This window comes from Tympanuchus pallidicinctus, unplaced genomic scaffold (genome assembly GCF_026119805.1).
Source record: "Tympanuchus pallidicinctus isolate F22 unplaced genomic scaffold, pur_lepc_1.0 scaffold21, whole genome shotgun sequence".
NCBI classification, from domain to species: domain Eukaryota; kingdom Metazoa; phylum Chordata; class Aves; order Galliformes; family Phasianidae; genus Tympanuchus; species Tympanuchus pallidicinctus.
In genome coordinates this window covers 5,895,062-5,913,853 of record NW_026294733.1, presented here as the reverse complement: position 1 = coordinate 5,913,853, position 18,792 = coordinate 5,895,062, and positions in this window count along the sequence as shown.

The window sequence follows — 18,792 nt, the reverse complement described above, 5'->3', positions numbered from 1 at the left end:
AATGAATCGATTAATGTCACGATCAAGCTTTCCTTTACTGACTTGGAAATCCTGAAGACCACTGAAGTGGTTGCAGTAATTGAATGGGATTTGGACCATCCTCTTTATCCAAAATATGTTACTATAATTTCTTCATTTTTACAAGGTTGTCCTCTGCTATCTTTAGGTGACACCTTTATGTCTTCAACGATACTAATGGGAAATGAAAGGTCAGTGCGTTTGTTTTCCTAATAATACAGAAGGTACTGCCATCTGTCAAATAAGCCTTTGAAACATACTGCTTGTTTCTGTTTTTTTCTTTACCTGTTACAATAGCACCCAAAAGGGGTATAGGGCTTTCTCCTTTGAAGACCAGTACAAATTCCTTTGCAAGAAAACAATACATCTGCCAGTCTTACTGCTTTTACCTAACTTGTTAAGTTACGTATATCTTCAATCAGAAGGAGTAAGGATAGGAACTTGGGCCTGATCTCATCATAGGTAGGATGATCCTCCCCACCCTCACAGAGTCCTGACAGCTGTCTCCCAAGACGTTGCTCTTCTTCACTTTCTTCAATACTGTGTCATTTGTTCAGCTAATTGGGCAGTTTTAACTAGGTCAGCCAGCTCATTCTATAGATCTGACTGGCGAGAGCAGAGGTAGATGTAAGAGTGCAAAGTGGAATATGTCTGATTTTGTTAGCTTTAATCCTTGACTTATTGTCTGTTAATGTAGAATTGAGTTTCAGTTTCTGTTAAACCGTGTAATGCAAGCCAGAGCCATATGTGTGCAAGCAACGCAGTGTTTCAAAACAAATTGCACAAACGTTAACAAAATCTGCTGTCCTTTCAGTTGTAACTCCTTCCTGGAATATCACATTTATTGGTTAAATAATTGGTTAATGAAGAAAAATACCCTCTGGATAATAAGAGAAATGTAGTATCCTGCTACCAAAGTAAGTAATGTGCTAGTGAGAAATAAGGAAGCATGTATGTTGCAATGTAATACTGTCAGTAGTAGCAGGATATTAATCAAATGGTGAAATAATGACTAGCAACTACTTAATGCAAAAATTGTCTTGTCATGCTGGCACTGAATCTGAATCATGATTTGGTGTGCCCTGAATGAAACTGAAAGCTTTCATTATGGACATCTGAGAAGGTCAGAGACAATGTTTTATCCTGGGAACGTAGAAAGCTAGATTTTCATCTTGTCTACAGTCTCCTTCTTGTATGAAGAAAAGCGTGTCTTTTTTCAGACAGACTGCCATATGGTAATGCCACAAGGACAGTCTTGTCTAATCACTTAGTCATATTATGGTTTTGCTCATTTGTAGATAAAGGATGCAAAAAACTATTGGGCTCCTAGGGGTTTATCAGAGCTCCATCACAACTCATGAGATTGTGAAAAAAATGCGATTTAATCCAACTGCAGAAAATGGTAGAAAAACAATACCTAGTTTCATTTGTCAGCTTCTGTTGTCTGAGCTGAACACACTACAAATATACAGCACACGTTGATCTCAGCAATGGGAAACTGGTAAATGTAGAGCCAGCATAAATATAGGTGAGTCCCATATAAAGTTACGAGTAACTCTATGTGGCTGAAATGAGATGCTTTTTCTATATATTCATTGCTTTTAAAAGGTGTAATAATGCTTTCCTTTGCATTATTTTGGAGTTTCTAGGGAATCTTGAAGTGGTAATTTATTGCTTAGTCATTTAAGTAACGGTTAAACTAATGTAAAATTATCAGTTGGAGGTTGATTTGGTTCATGAAAAGATTTTTTTCAAAAAAATCTTAATTCAGCAGAACATGTTAGAGTAGGTAAGGTCTTCCAAAACAGGGAGTAGACCAAATGTAAAATATGATTATACCAGGTTCAGAAAAACACCCCGTTTAATTTCAGAAGACAGTTGTAATCAGAGCAGAGCTGCTTTTTTAATTTTAAAATGGTGTCATAAACAAAAACAAACAATTCTGAGAGGCATATGGTAAAAGAAGGAAGAGGAGAAATCTTGATACAGGCCATTATAAATTAACAAAACAAATTAAGAACAGAGGTTCAACAGTCAGAGTTGCTAAATTCCATTATTTTTTTATTCTGGAGTTTTAGGAAATTGTTGCAACATAAATATTTATTGGTTCCTGGTGGCATATTTGAACTATTAAGTCATGCTTAGATCACATAAGCTAGATGTGTACCTTAAAAAATATCACAAATGGATGCTGGCCGTGTATAAAGCCTGTGCCAGAGTGAAAAATAAAAATGGACTCCCAGATAAACTCAGTGCAGACATCAGAGTTGTTCAGTGGCTGTCCCAGTACTGGTGACAAGTATGTGTGAGAACAAGGCATTTAACCAAAAAGGCACATCTTCATGATTAGATCACCACCTTGGGAACAGAAAAGATAAAAGAAACCTGTACTCATCTCTAAATCTTGTAAAGCTCCTCCTTTTTTTCATATTCACAAAAATCTTCTAATTGCAAATGCAATGCTTCTCCCTCCTATTGAATTGGAACTATTTTAGGAAAATAAATGGTCTGGAAATGGGAACCCAGAGTTAAAAAGTAATGTTAAAGTCAGTCACTGTGAGGAGAATAACCAAGTCAATTCTTGATAATGCTTCACATCTTTTTTCCTTTTTTCTTTTCTTTTTTTATCTTCCTTTTTCCAACAATCAGTACTGCTCAGCAACTTTGTTAATGTGTTTAGCATTTCCTTTCAAAGCCCAGACTTGTACCTTCTGCGTCGCTCTGCCTCCCCTGCGGGAGTCTGCCTTTCCCAGCCTAAATGCAGACTTCTAGCTCATGTCAGCTTCAGCATCACTAGCAGCTTTGATGGTCTCTGGTTTCCTTCAGCTCCTGTAAGACTGCACTTCTTTCACCCTCAGGGTTGGTGGTGGCTCTGAAGGGTTGTTCTAACATAACTGAGTGGCCAGCTGAGTGCCTGCAGAACAGTGAGTGCTCCACATGAGCGTTGACCTATGGTGTATGTTAATGTGAGAACAGGCCAAGCCTCTGGCTTCCAACGATGTAAAGTTCATGAAAAGTGCAAAGCTGGATACGGCAATAGGGAAAGGAGGAAGAAGGTGGCACTGGCTCCTGTGTCCTTTCTTGCAATGTTGTCATTCCCATGTGTAAGTCCTCTCCAGCTTTCTAGCAAGTTCACCCTTTGTTGAGTTGTTCTTCTGTGTCACTGAGTGATATTTCAGGAACCAACTCAAACATTAAAAATAACTATCTGCCATCATTTATTTTTATGAATTTGTATTATTTTAGGCAGTAATTACTGGCTGACTCACTCGCTGGCAATGGAAATGTGTCATTTTAAGTAACTTGGGCCAAGATTTGAACAAGAATGAGATTATTTGATGAGGTGTCAACACGTGAAGGTTGTAGCCTTGTCACTGATGACACTAGGAGTTCTAACATGTCCTGTGCAAGCTGTCATAACCTTTAAGCAGGGACTTCAACAAGATGAATTGTATATGTCAAGGAAAGCGATGGGGCAGAGCTAGATTTAAATAAATGGGAAGATCAGTGTGCTTTTATTTTGTGGAGCCTTAAATAAATTTCAAGAATTTAATTAATAAATAAAGGTTTCATAAAGATTGTAGTGTTGCTTGTTCAACTAAAGAAGCAGACTTCAGACCTTGAAAAGGCAGATATAGACAGAACTTCAATGCTTCTGTGTGCTATGCAACTTGTCTTTTAACAAGGTGAAGATTCTAAGTGTCAAAATAGTTGGCAATGTGTTTCAGGACTGATTAAAAAGTTTATTTTATTATGGTAAAATGGGTGATGCTGTACACAGTTTTAAAAGTAGAGTTGTTGGTCCTCCAGGTGTTCCTCCCATTAGTTCCTGAATTGGTCCAAACATTTTCATACTATAAAACTATTCTTCTGATGAAATAAGTTCCCAGTTGACATCACCAAACAATTATAAAGCTTTTCTTTTTAATTTTAGTGAAACTACAGATGTAGTTTAAAAGTAGGAAGAATATTCACTGTGTTTGAAGTGTTGTTTTTTTTTTCTTTTGAATGTGTAGTAATGTCTGAAGTACTAGTAGAAGTAAATGCACAAACAAGTGTTTAGATTCGTATGTCAGATAAATGGAGCACCAGATGTGCTTTGCAGAAAGGCAGCTGAAATTTGCCCTTTGTGTTCATGAGGATATCAGGTTGAAGATCTAAAGCCACCATGAAAATGAGTAGAATTGGCTTGAGTGTGCAGTTGACATGCAAAAAAGTAATGTGAAACAGCATTTCTTAGATGTGGAAGTTGTCTTCTTTGAATCATAAAGTTGCTACCTCAGAACCAAGCATTTACCCAGGTGCATTCTGTGCAAATTAGTTCATGGGATTAGCATCAACAGAAAAAGCATGAGAAGGTGATGGGAAAGAGCTCATAAATGTAACAAGGTGTGCATTTTTAGCCAGTACAAAAGTGTGATTGCAGCCATTCCTATCTGTTTGCATTCATACAACTGACAACAGATGCTTATTGTCTTAACACATAGGGGGCTATCATCTTTTCCTATAGACTGAACCATTCTTTTCTAGCTGTACATGTGGTTTAATAACTTCTACTTCACTCATATATTAGAATGTCATCTGGTGTGCTTTCCAATGCATTCTCTTTACAAGGCTTTTAAAACTTATTTTTATATTTGTTCTTTGATGTAAGAGACAATTTTTTTCCACCTAGCTCATAATACATGAAAGGTAAAAAATACAGGTATGATAATAATTGTCAACTGAGAACATTTGACAGGAAATGACAGGTTCTTTCCACAAAAGGAATGCTAAGGTTTTCAAATGGGTATATACTAATCTCTTTTAACAGATCTATCCTGTATTAAAGATTTTACAGGTAATAAATGTGTTGTATCAAAATACAATGTCAGACACTTTGAAAGATTCCTGTCGAGTTATCATCACTTCATGGAAAATAATAAAACAGGACTTTTTTGTTTTGTTTCTAAAGGTATTTCATAAAAAAAAATGCCCACTTTGATCAATCTCCTGTAGTCAAGATAACAGTGACCAACTTCTCTGGCAATCACATCAAATGACAGACAAAAAGTGGAGAAGCAGTTGGCAAAGCCCTGGTTACTGCTCCTTGTAGCTATTCACCTTTCCTTTCTGCTGTGCTTATTATCATTTTCTGGCATTGTATACATTAGCATATAGTCACTATATCTCTTGGTGTCTCTTTTTCCTTCCAAATATCAAAAATCCACATTTGTCCTTATATCTGGTCCATCCAAAAATACTTCTGATAGCTTTCAATGTTTTAGGCCTCATACAATGGTTTCATGTTCATAGATCTGTTTGAGCCTTAATGTTTATTGTTTTATTTTTTAACGGTAGAGGAACTGAAATGGGTTATTACCTCTAACTTTTACACACACACACACAAATACACACATATATATATAATATTTATTGGTACACGATCTTTTCATAATAACTTCCTTGATGTTTTAAAAGTTCTCTTTAAAAAAACATGTTACCACCATAATACAGTATAATAGTTGGAATCTTGCATGTTTTTTCACCTGTTGAGATTTTGCAAGGGGGGCTGTCCAGCCACAGCAATAAGTCCACAATCTGCTTTTTCTGAATTCTGTAATTTTACTGAAGTTTGTTTAGAGTGTTTGAACAGCCAAAGTAATGTGGATTTTTTCCATCTGTGCCTCTGCTTCCAAGCAGTCTTCTATAGCCCAAGGAAAAAGGATCATGCAGCTTCTGAACAGTGCCTAGTTAACTTTGCTAGATGTTTACCCTGGTCTTTCTTCCTAACTGCACTCTAAACCTTTCTGAATTTTAGCTTCCTAAGTCACTAGTGTTCACCTTAATTTTAAAATGTTACAAGCTGCAACACTGCAGTTACAGTTACATTCAAAGGATAATTTATGTTTGTGCCTGTTTCTAGCCAATCCCAGGAGGTCCATTGCTCTACATATTGAAAAAAAGAAATGAGAATCCCTTGAAAATTATTTTCTTCTGAAGTGCATAAGCAGATCCTTTGAAGCTTAGGGGAAAACAAGACTCCTTATAGTACTGGTGAGGTGAACAGATAAAGGTGCTGAGGGTATGGGCTGCCGTTCTGAAAGGAGCCCCTGAGATTTAAGTGTGATGCGTTCCAGTTCTGTTTTGGCCCAAATATATACTGCGTACAAGGTGCCCTGGGGTTGTGCAGTTGTGTGAGTTGATGCAATAGAAAGATTTCTGACTTGCTGACAAATGGAAGTTGTATTAAGGTGTTGCATTAGGAAAGCAGTTTTAAACATTCAGTCTTATTCTCCTTTGCATCACATTCCTGTCCTATTTGCTGATGGCTTAGCAGAGCTGTTAGCAGGACCTGAGCAGCTCTAAGCTCAGCCTGGTCACTTCACAGAATTGTAGGGGTTGGAAGGGACCTTTAGAAACTAAGTTAAACACTTCTGCTAAAGCAGGCTCCCTACAGCAGGTCGCACTGGTGGGTCTCAGATATCTCCAGAGAAGGAGACTCCACAACCTCTCTGGGCAGCCTTTTCCAGTGCCCTGTCATCTGACAGTAAAAAAAAAAAGTTCTTCCTTGTATTGTATTAATATGGAACTTCCTCTGTTCCAGTTTCTGTATATAAAGGGGAGAAACTGAGGGTCTTGACTATGGATTCCTGCATGGAAGAGCAAGCTGTAGAGAAAATTAAAGTCATTATTTTGCTCACAGCAGCAAAACACCTCTTCATTCCTAGCATCTGAAGGCTGAAGAAAGCTGGGCTGACCACTGCCCCTAGAGTAGGGGCAGCTGGAAAAAGGTGACCGATACATTGGGTCGGACAAAATTCCATCCTAGAAAATTATTATTCTTCTACTAATAATCCCTGGTAGAAACACAAAATCTTACTCTCTAGAGCTTCCACACCTTCCTCGCTTCTGCTTCATTTTCTATTGTGTCTGGGGTAGCCTGACCACAGCCAGCAACATTTAACCAATGTCATCCTAGATGTGCCTCAGCTACTCAGTCTCAAGAACAAGTCTCATATACCCTGACAAAGCAAGAGGCAACAGAATAGCTTGTTATCCAGGGTCCCTGGATAGGTCCCTGGGAGACCTCCTAGCACTGGCCCTGAAGTTGTGGTGCTACAGCAGAGGGTGCTGCCCTGGTGTGTACTGATGGCATCTATTGCCACTGCTGACAGCACAGCAGCACTGGGATGGGAGGGGTGTGCTTTCATACGATCTGGCTAAATAACAGACTACAGAATTTGTTCCATGTTAAGCTTTTCGGCCAAAGACAGCAAGCACACTTCTTTTTTAACTCACGTGGTTGGTTACCTGTGTGCCATACTTTGCATCCACTGACTTTCCATTTGTTTATTTATTTATTATATAGGCTTATCCTCAAAACGTGGCTCAAATTGGAGTCTGGATCATTAACTAGTTTTTTTTAATCTCTGGAGATGTACATTGTTGTTATCAGTGGGATTGTAATTATCTTTTCCTCGTCTAAATCCAGAAAAAAATCTGAACATTTGCTGAGGATTTACAGTAGCATTTGCAAAAATTGAAGCTCAGAGTAGAGCCCCTTCCATCAGAACCCTTCTTTCCCCCCACTCCTCTTGCCAACTGCATGCTCCCAGCTTTTTGTAATAAGCCTCAGGCAAATAAAATCCCAGGAGACGGGCAGCTCAGCTTGAGGTAATACTGACTGCGTAGTTTGCCAAATTAGCTTATAATAATTACATTCTTAAATTGGTCTGTCCTTGTGGTTATTTTGTTTGGCAGAAAATGAAGAAGCTAAGAAGCTATTTTTGTAGCATTTACACACCATATGAATATAATTGCTTGGAAGCACTGCAGACTCTAGGATTGAATGTCTTTTTTTTTTTTTAAAAAAAAAAAAAAAGGTATTTCTAAAGAGCATGAGGCAGGCTGTGCTGTTGGCAGTTGCCTGGGTAACTGTGCTTAGACCTTTACCTGGATCTTTCTGCTACAAGTGGAAGCATATACACTAATTCTGAAATCTCAGCTCCAACCTAAAGTATTCTATGGAAATAGAACAGGTCAAAAAAGATATCTTTAGGCCTGCCCCTAGTGCAGCATCAGAGAAAATGAAGCAATTGATCCCTTACACAGGAAACCTGTATATGACTGGAATAGAAAGGATCTGGTTCCTTTTACTTCTGCATCTAATTGCAATTTCTGTCCTGCGACAGCAGAAACACCTTACAGCATCATTGATGTCTGAACAGAGTCTGGATTTTCAGAAGCAGTTGTGAACCCCAAAGATAGGAATGACAAAGTTTTTTCCATCCTCACAAGTCAACAGGTCTGCAGAGCTTGCTGCAGTAATCCAGGTTTTGTGGCTGCCAGCCTGCGCTGCTGAGCAGGGCTGTATCTGCAGAGCGCTCCAAAATTTCAGTTACTGCAGACAATGTCTATCTGCTTTCACAGTGTTGCTTCCTGCAGGGAACATCTCTTCTCTGTGCAATTCAATGAGCTGCTTGAAATTTCTAAATTACTTGTGTCCCTGTAACCTTGGAGACTACATTCTTCCTACTGCTGCAACAAAACAGTTGGAATCAAAGTGTAGTGGCCTTTGGAGCATGCCGCAAGGCTGATTTATCTGGGTGTTTGAAAAGGGGAGGAGGTTTGAAGGTGAAAATTGCAAGCTGGTACATCAGTACTTCCTAGGCGTGGTAAATAGGAAATTAAACCCAATCCCCAATGTTGAGATGTGTTACACTGCTTCTGGCTTCTGCAAGTATAAAAGTGCCTGTCACATGCAGAGGAGGGATTGTTGAAATATCCCCCTTTTAGCAGGAGGTAGAAAAGATGAATAACCATTCTGAGAAACATGAAGGGAAAATGTTAGCAAGGTAATTTTGGCTAAAATTAAGGCTGGAGTATTGCTGACTGCAAACGTGCTGCTTTTCATGTGGAATAGTGTACGCAGAAAAAATAATTATGCAATAATTAAGTTACAATAGGTATGTTTCTATTAAGGGTAAATCTCCCCATGCAGACAAGTTCACTTGCCAAATAGAAGTAGAGACCCTGAAGTTACTGATGCCTCTTTTTTCCCACAGGATGCCCCAAAGAGGGTTTTCCTAAAAGAGGACTGAGGATATGAAGTGTATTTCCAAATATTTCATTTTTAAATGATGGAAGGGGTTAAAATACAGAGCCTGAGATTTTTCTTCCATTACCATCCACAAGTTTTAAATCTGCTTCTTATGAATAGAATCCCTTTTCTCTAAACAAATCCAAAGAACTGTAGCTCTGAAACTTATTTATTTGCAAGCTCTCTATACTGCTCAGCCTGTTATTTAACCTGGTATTTTTTAAGTGCCTTTTTCTAGCTGTTCCCCAAAAACTGTGATAACTGTTTTCAAAGTTATTTTAGTCAAGGAGCTTGAGAAGAGTCATGTTAGATAACATGAAAAAAAATGATGTATTTTTTTTTCCTTGAGATTGAAGAGAGTGTCTATATGTGATACAGAGCCAATGAGGCACAAATCTCCATGTCAGAAAAGCGAACAGGCAGCATCATTCTCATCTTTCCTTCTTACCTACACACATAGTGGGGGTTTGGCTTAAAAGGGCTGTTACTGAGCCTAGTATTAACACATTTCAAATCACTGAATATCCTGAGTTAGAAGGGACCCCTAAGGACCATCAAGTCCACCTCCTGGCTCCACACAGAACCACGTGAAAATCAGACCCTGTGTCTAAGAGTGTTGTCCAAATGCTCCCAGAACTCCAGCAGCTCAGGGCTGTGCCTGCTGCCCTGGGCAGCCCATTCCATGCCCACCTCTGGGGCAGAACCTTTCCCTAAAACCCATCTGACCTCCACCTGACACAGCTCTGTGCTGTTCCATGGGCCCTGTCACTGTGACAGAGAGCAGAGCTCACCTCTACCTTCTGCACTTTGTGAGGAGCTGCAGCCACCATGAGTCTCCCCTCAGCTCCTCTGCTCTGACTTCAGCTGCCCCTCATACATCCTGTCCTACAGAACTGTCCCATCTTTGTTGCCCTTCTTTGGACACTCTAATAGTTGTACATGTCTTTTTTGTACTGTGATACCTATATCTGCACACAGTACTTGAGATGAAGCTGATTTACCAGAGAAAATAGGAAAAGCTCTGGAAAACTGCTGCCATTCTGTACACTAGTTTCTTATATCTATTCTTTTTTCTGAACTTGTTGGAGAAACAGAAAGGAGGAAATTCTGAATAAATCCTAGCAGATCATCAGTTTGCTACAGTGAGTTACCGAGAAATATTTCTGGAAGCCCAACCTCTTTAATTTTTTTTAAGCTTCTTTAGACTGCTCTCTGGTGAATTATGGTAACTAAGGGAGTATAAGTCTTTTCTGAAAGTTTTCCTGTCTGGGTAGCCAACAGACTGTCAGGAACTTGCTTTGGACACTATCTGGGCTCTGCCTAAAGTTTGATTTTCTCAGTGAGAGCTATGCACTGCAAAAAGCACTTCAGAATTTGGTCTCACCTGCAGGTTCCTGGTCTCCTCCAATGGCTAATGTAAGCTCTGCTGGAACCTGGCTCATTTCAACCAGTTACAGAAGCCAGAGAGAGGTCTACAGATGCCCTGTCACAGAATCACAGAACTGTACAGGTTGAAAGGGATCTCTGGAGATCACCTAGTCCAGCCCCCTACCAAAGCAGATTCCTTAGACCAGGTTGCACAAGTAGGCGTCCAGGAGGGTCTTGAACATCTCTAGAGAAGGAGATTTCACAGCATCTCTGGACAGCCTGTGAGCTTCCCATGCAGTTCTGATGCTGATGCATAACAGCTGGAGCTCATTCCTAGCAGACTGCCATCCATGCCCAATGCTGCTGCTGTTTGATGACAGAATATCCTGGCTATTTAAATAAGGGCTTCTATGCAATTGTTGTTACTAGTGTCCTAAGCAGGATTTGACCTTTAGGGATCTATATAGTAAATGCTAATGCACTGCTTTGTCTATGAGTTTTGTTATGGGTGGAAAAAGAAGTAGCAGCATCTGTGTACCTTCTGCCCAGCCACGCTATCTGACATGTCTTGCTGGTGTGCACAGGGATGGATGGCGTACGGGCTGAGCAGGGCTGTGGCAGGACAGGTTCAGTGTTGCTGTGTTGGAGCCACACTGCACTGTGATGGCAATGGGGGTGCTGTGCTGTGCAAGCTGGGCCAGGCCAAGCAGAGCTAAAGGGTGCTGTGCTGTGCTGAGTCAAACCCTGCAGGGCTGAGATGTGTCAAACCATGCTGACTCATGCTGTGCCTATCTGTGCCATGCTGTACTGTGCTGTGCCGAACCATGCTTAGCTGTGCAGAGCTAAGCAAAGCTGAGCTGTTCCCAGCCATGAAGGGCCATACCAAAACGTGCTGAGTACTGTGCCAAGCTATGTTGTCCCGAATCATGCCAACCACTTCCAAGCCAAGCCTTGCCAAGATATACCATGCCACGCAATACTGATCTGAGCATGGCCATACAGAGCTATGCCAAGCCATGACAACCTTTGCCAGGTGAAGCCATGCCAAGCTGTGCCAACTCACACCCTGTACTTCACTATGGGAGCAGCACATCCCCCTACATGGCTTGGTTCAGTGCAGTTTGGCTCAGCTTCCCTCAGTACAGTGCAGTTTAGCCTGGTTTAGCTCAACACAGCTTAGTACAGTTCAGCACAGCTCTGCGCAGTTTGGCACAGCTGGCAATTGCACAGCTTGGCCACTATGCTCTAAGCTCCCTTTGAAGCTTTGGTGTCTGTCTTGCAACACTTATTCTACACTCTGCCAAAGGTGGATAGAGTTGGTCTGGCTGGAACTGCTGTTATCTCCCATCAGACCTGGACTTGCCATTGTCATTATTTGTCACACTGTCACCACAAGAGCTGTGGCACAATAGAAGATTCAGCCTCAAAGCTTGCATGCAGAGCTTTACTTCTTTCCTTGTAACTTTCAAAGATTTCATTAAAAACTCATAGTCTTGATGTTCCTGGCCACTTTTTCTTCAGTTTTGTCACTCCTATAGTCTACTCCAACCTGATTCTGATCATACCCTGATCTGAGCAGATAGTTTGAGATTGGTTGCACCTATTGCCTGTGCTTTCAATTAAACTCGGAGTAAAAAACTAGCAGCCTCCTTCTAAAAGCAGGTTGTTATTAGCTAATCGTGGCAAAAATGTTGTTGAAAGAGTTGTGTTGCTGTAGCTTTTTCTGAATGAAAATAAGTATCACATTTTCCTGGATGCTATTTTTTTGACTAAATCCTTGAATCCTGCAACACTGTGCTGAGTCATTCTACTGTAGCACAACTACTTTGTGTTGGAAACAACCCGGGTGTCCCATTTCTAATGTGGTGGCTAATTAAAAACTTTATGTCAATGTTGACAGCTCTAAAATGTGTGTTGTACTGATAATTAAAAATAAGAGCACCCTATGCATAATAAACCAGAGTTGCAATTTGGCTACAGAAATCTTTGCCCTATAATCTGTGCCTCTGTGGAGTATGGAAGAGATTCTCAGTGCAGAGAGAAAGGTATCTCATTTCTCTTCATTTTATTTCTTCTACTGTGCCTAAGTTTTTTCAGTCTAACAAAAGAGTTCTGAAGAGGGTAGTTCTCAGAACATGCCCACTTCTCCCAAAACATATTTTGCATTTTATGTTGCATGTGACTGATTTTGCTGTTTTGAGCTGGGAGGAGATTATGAGGTTGGGAATAGATATAAATATGTTAATCATTGTCATCTCTGGACACAAGAAGAGTTACAGTGGTATGTGATGGTGCTGTTTTTTCTAGGTTTTCTTGATATTTATTAATATTTTTTTTTGCCCTTTGCTCTGTTTACACTTCCTAAATGTAGATACCTAATTTAAAACATTTTGCTGGAGACGTATTTCCCTAGACAGTTGACATAATTAGAAGGGACAGGCTCCTTGTATTATCTCGGAGAGATTTTCTCAAACCAGCCTTTGCAGGACCCTTACCTCTCCTCTTAGCTAAAGGAAGATCCAAATTTGGATTTAGATATGTTGACTGTGTGTATCTCTCTAGAACTATTAAATCACAGACAAGAATGGCTATCCTTGTCAGATCTCAGGTCTGCAAATTTCTGAATTCCTTAAGTAACAGTAGAGCCTCTGTCCTTGGAAATATGCAGAACTTGTGTGAATGAGGCCCTGAGCAACCTGATTTAACTATGAAGTTGGCTCTGCTCTTGACTGGGAGTTTGGACCTTCAAAGATCCTGTCTAATCTGAATGACTTTGTGAGTCTAAACATGACAGTTCAGGGCATAACCTTGCAAGAGTTTCTTTTCAGTCTCTCAGTTCAGAACTCACTCTCCTGAAGTGTGAAAATGAAGGAGAACATGTAGATTTTCTACATTTATAAATTATACAATTATTATTCTCATCTTGATAGTCAGAAAAGTGTATTGTACCTTTTCCTTTACAAATCTCTGTTCTTCACTACTGCTCTTCAAACTCTAACCATTCCTTGAAAGATAAGCTGTTGAGAAAGCAGGAGCAATCACTTATGCTGTATCGAGTAAGTCAGTGGGGAGAAGAGTTCAGGACCTGGAGAAGGTTTTATTCGCTGCACTGTCTACTATTTTATTCTCCTCAAAATGGTGCTTGAACAGACTGGTTGAAAAGAACATCAATGAGTACAACACTAAGTGAAGTGATCTGGATGGACTCTAGGGGCTTCTTTCCAGCCCATCATGCTAGTCTGAGTAATAAACTTGTCTCCTGAAGTGAATAGCAGCATGGAAAATCCTGTAGTAGCAGGAAAACAGAGCGTGAGTGTGTGCCCAGAGGATTGTAGATGGTCTGTTGAGTGTGGAGACTGTAGCTCTGAGTGTGTCTTGTTGAAAAGATCCAATTCAGCTGGCACTTGTTTCCAGCTTCAGTTGCGTGTCTGGGAACAGAAAGCTGCTTGTGAGCCAAAGCACAGATCTAGGCTGATCAAAACAGAGAGGGGAAAGTACCCTGCCAGCCTGCTGGAGCTGTCAGAGAAGCTTAAGGTTCCCCAGGGGCTGTATAAATAAAGAACTGTCTGGGCGGGAGGTTTGAAAGGAAGCCAGATGGTTGCAGTTGCTCGCAAGGATGTTGATATGCCAAATAACTTTTTGCATCTCTAATGTATGAAAAAGGTTTTGCCCTTGCCTTCAAAGTAGCAGAGGGTTTGTCACGCTGCCTTGGGCTTTTTTTCTGGCTTTTTTCTTCCTGTGCAGCAGGGTTTGCTGTAACCATCCTACAAATAGCTCATGAGATACCCACTGCTTAATCTGTGATCCGCTGAGCAATGCTGCTGCTGTAAATTGTGGGGATGCGGTGTTAGATTGGCAGCAAATGCAGAGTTTAGTGAGTTGTGCATATCTGGCTGAATTCCAAATGGATAATTACATTCTGCCTACCTAAAATTCCCCTTATGGCTTTGTGAAATCCCTTGCTCAAAGCTGTTATTATAATGTCGCTATTGACTCTTAATTGGTGACTGCCTTCCACTCTACAAGAGACTGAATTTTGGTGACAAATGAGGTGACCTGCTATGTGCTGCAGTTTCCTCATCATAAATCCATGTGAAAAAATGTGGTTTTTTTATGCACCCCTCATCTTAGTTGCTCTCTTTCCAGCAATATATTTCTATGAAGAGTACTTATAAAGTACTCACCTCTGGTTCACCTAGACATATCCATTTATCAAAGCTGTTCTATCATATATAGAATCATAGATTCCTGGAATCATATCATTTGGATAAGACAGCTAAGATCATCAGCTCCAACCATCTACCCATCCCCATCAATACTGCCCACTAACCATGTCCCTCAGTGCCACATCTCCATGTTTCTGGAACATCTACAGGGATGGTGCCTCCACCATTTCCTTGGACAACCTGCTCCTATGTCCCACCACTCTCTTAGAGAAAAAATACAGTTACTTTCTGCTGCTTTGCAGTAGATGCTTCGCTTTGATGCTCAGAGCATTTATCAGAAGAGCTCTGAAGTGGCTATGTCCAGGAGCAGACATTGAAGGCTGGAATTAGGCATATTCTCCTATGTTTATCTGTAATTAAACAAACACTTGAGAATCCAGTCATCTGCTTTGTGCTTTTTTCGGCTTGTAGTCATGCACTAAGCATATTACTTTAACTTTATTCTCCACTTAAGTTATACATGTGGGAATGACTAAAAATGTTAAGTTGCATAGAGTAGGTTTTGCATTAATCTTGCAGAAAATTTTAAACTTCATTTGTTTAGGTGCCATTTCCATCCTCTTTCCTGAAACCTCCTCTAATTAGTAAAAAAAAAGTGTCTCTGTTTAGGAGAATGTGTCACTTACTGCTGGAAAAAAAAGCAAAGCGGAACAAAGCCTATGGAGCACACTGGAGAGTTGCAAACTTGTTCTCAGCTTTTGAAAACAGCTCCATAATAAGCCTCCCACTTAAAGATCTGTGGTAAAAAAAATAATAAAGCTGTGATGTTCCTGCTAATGACACTACGTTTCAGTAACCTGGATAATACCCTCACAGTGTTTATGCTCTGAAGGCTTTGTAAGAATAAACAAGTCTTTGCTGTAGCAGTGCAGCTTCTACAGCCTGGCTTGGGAAAGAGTGAGTCTCCTCGTTCTGTAGTATCATGACTGCACTTGTATTGCATCCTTTTGTTCAGGGGAGGCTTCCCTGGGGCTCTCCTCAGTCTGGATGATTGTTTTTGCAAAAATGGTGAAGTGTTGATGTCTTTGAATTTGAACATAACTGTTTGGAATATTTTTGCTGGGCAGGAAAAGGGCAATGACAGAATCATACCTGTCCATGATTGCCTCTGCATCCAGGCTAAAAGAAACACAGTGTCTCCATCATCATCTTGCAAACCTGAGATGCATTGCTGTTCTTGTTCATTCCTAGGTTTGTTATGAAGAGTCCCATCTCTAGCACTTGCCCCTGCCCCTGTTACAGTGCAGTTTGGCTCACTTTGCTTTAACAATGACAAGTACTGGAAGTCCAGCAGAACATCTTGTTAAGAGATACAAAATCACGGTTGCATCTACACTCATTTTTGAAAAGCCACTGTTATACATTTTACAAGCAAAAGCATTTTATGCATTCCCATGTTATGCACTTGAGTTTGAATGCATTACTTTCTTTTTTCTTAAGACAAACTGGAAAACAAAGTGGCAATTCTCTTCCTGCATCTCACATCTTCAAAACACACAAACTGAAACCATAGGCCTGAGGTCTGATTTTTTCAGTCCCATACATGGCACTGTGGTACAGCTGCTAAGTGACTTATTTATTTTTAAACGTGGAGAGTTCAGCTAATTTCCCCTAGCAATGAATCTGTCGCTGTGAAGCCAGTTTGGCTACAAGCAAATAACCACCAGTTTGATCTTGTTCTTGTAGCACTTAGAGTATCTGACTGTTTTCATTTTGCCAGCCTCAAAGCATATTTATGAGATGGCAAGTATTATCACCCTGCTATTGATAGGGAAAATTATCCATCAAAAGGAAGCAGTGTATAGTGCACAGCCTATTCACTCAATATGTGCAAGGGCTGCTCTGAAAGAAATGCTACTGTTTTTATTATGTTTCCACACAACATCAGTGGCAGATATTGGTGGGATGGCCATTAAGGTTAAACCTTTCCACCATTTTTCCTTTCTGTTGCTGTGTGACAGATGGCAGTAGGGAGGCAGTGTGACACAACAGCTTCTGATGTGGAATTGTATATGGAGCAAAGGTGTTTCATTCAATTCCTCCATGCAGAAAAAATGGTGCCCAATGATATCCATCAAAACTTGCTAAACATTTATGGGGAGCAAACAGTGGATGTGAGCACAGTGAAGTGGTGGGTGGTGTATTTCAGCAGTAGCAGTAGCAATGAGTGATGTGAACAACAAGCTGTGTTCCAGATGGTCACAGCTATCACACCACAAAATGAAGAGAGCCTAGAACAGCTAATCCACATGAATCAGCAGATTATGACTGAGGAAATGTGTACAGAGCTGAACATCAAGGTTTCAGTACAATGGAAACAATGGTGACAATGCTGGAATATAACAAGGTTTGCTCTAGATCGATCGTATGTAAGCTTAAACAGGAACAGAAAGAGCACTGTATGCAAGTTTTTATCAGGACCTTTTGAACCAATACGAGGCTGAACATGACAGTTTCCTGGACTATACAATTACCAGTGACAAGATGTGCTGTCTCGACTGTGAGTTGAAGTAAAATTACAGTCCATGGAGTGGTGAATTCCCCATCAAAGAAAAAGTTCAAAGTGCAACTCTTAGCAGATAAAGTGATGTGCACTGTCTTTTAGGATTGGAAAGGGGTGATATTTCTGGATTTTCTGGAACCTGTAGAAACCAACAACTGTGATACCTTGCAACACTGACTAAGCTGAAGGCTCAAACTTCCAGAGTCAGGACAGAGAAGAAGACAATCTTTCTCTTGCAGCATGGTAACACCAGGCTCCATGCCAGTTTGAAGATCATGGAGCACATTACCAGTCCTGGCTGAACTGTCCTTTCACACTCATCATATAGTCCACACTCGGTGCTTTCTGATTTCCATCTGTCCAAGCTGATGAGAGATGGAGTGCATGGGCATCGTTTTCCTAGTGATGACTCCATCACAGCAGCTGTGAAACAAGTTGCTCACCTCCATTGGTGCAGTATGCAGGGTCTTGTACATTGCTGGTTAAAATGTATAGCTGATGGTGGGACTACATTGAAAAATATCATTTTGTAGCTGAGAATCTCCACTATCAAACCGTGTTATTGCTCTCTTGTATCTGCTGTAGTTTCCATGGAAATAAATAGAAGGTATTACTTTCAGAGTGACCTACGTATTATTGAAATCTGAATTCTGCTCCAGTGCATAAACACGGTTAGTCATTTAACTATAAACCCCTCTGTTTTAGTTTTCATTCAGGTTTTGTTCACTTGTTTATCCTGCTGCCCTCTTCAGAGTCATTAGAGCTGTACTGGAGCGTGGGGAGAAGTATTAGTGCTCAGCCTCCCACGTTACTTACTTGTTCTCTGAGAGTGTGTTTCTGCCAGCAGGATGTTCAGTGAGCCAGATTACATGATTTAATACTTTGCAGGAACTGTAATAACAAGACCAGAAGAAATGGCCAAAATGGTGCATCTTCCATTTTGACCAGTAGGTGAAGCTATAGAGATTTATTGGATGGAAATACTGTCATCCTGATATTAATAAAACAGAAGGTTTTGGGTAGCACCATGCAGTTATTTTTCCATGTGAATTTATGAGTGCATTTAGGGAGAGTCGTTTTTCTTCACCTGGTTCTCTTTCCCTTGGAATGAATGATGGCTGTGCCACTCCTGGCTGCGAGGCGAGAAGAGAGCAAACAGTTCATAAACGCAACTGCCTTCAGGAGGAGTCTTCATGTGTACAGAAAAGCGCTCTAACAAAGAGAACAGGCAGGGTGGGCAGGTTGTAAAACAAATACACTGCTGCTTAGGAAGTTGTCTTTGCTTGGTTTATACCTCACTTGCTGTCTGATACAGACCGAGTGGAAATATTTCCAGTGCAGTTATCTGGAAGCTTTTTCTTAGAGACTTCTGCTTGTCTTCAATGCACCATATCAGTTATGTACTCCCTTTGTGCCTGTTCTTCTGTTGACATCTACAGTCTTGCATAACAAAAATAAATCTGGACTGTTAGCTACAAATAAATGTAGACATATTTAATTCTAATTCTCTGTATACAACGAAAGATTCTCAGCATTATTTTATTGGTCTTGACACAGTACAGCTCAGGAAACTCTTTCTGTAGTTCAGGAAGGGC